Source organism: Merops nubicus, unplaced genomic scaffold (genome assembly GCF_000691845.1).
Source record: "Merops nubicus isolate BGI_N331 unplaced genomic scaffold, ASM69184v1 scaffold28439, whole genome shotgun sequence".
Taxonomy (NCBI): domain Eukaryota; kingdom Metazoa; phylum Chordata; class Aves; order Coraciiformes; family Meropidae; genus Merops; species Merops nubicus.
The window spans coordinates 3950-4234 of NW_008630670.1; positions in this window are offsets into that span (position 1 = coordinate 3950).

Sequence of the window (285 nt, forward strand, 5' to 3'; positions counted from 1 at the left end):
CTGCCCGGGCAGGGGAGGGGGGGTGGGTGGTGGCTTTTGAGCCCCCAGGGGGCAGGAGGAGCTACAGAGAGCACTGTGGAGGGTCCTGGGGCTGTCCCCAGCATGGGCTGGTGGAGGACCAAGCTTGAGGCAGCTGCAGCCCCAGCTCCAAACCCAAGGACACTGCCCTGCTCCTGTGAGCGGCAGGAGTGGGGCCCAGAGGGGACAGAGGTGTCCCCTGTGAGCGTGGTGTGTGCCCAGAGACAGCCAGAAGGTGAGGACAGAGGCCTCAAGTTGCCCCAGGGG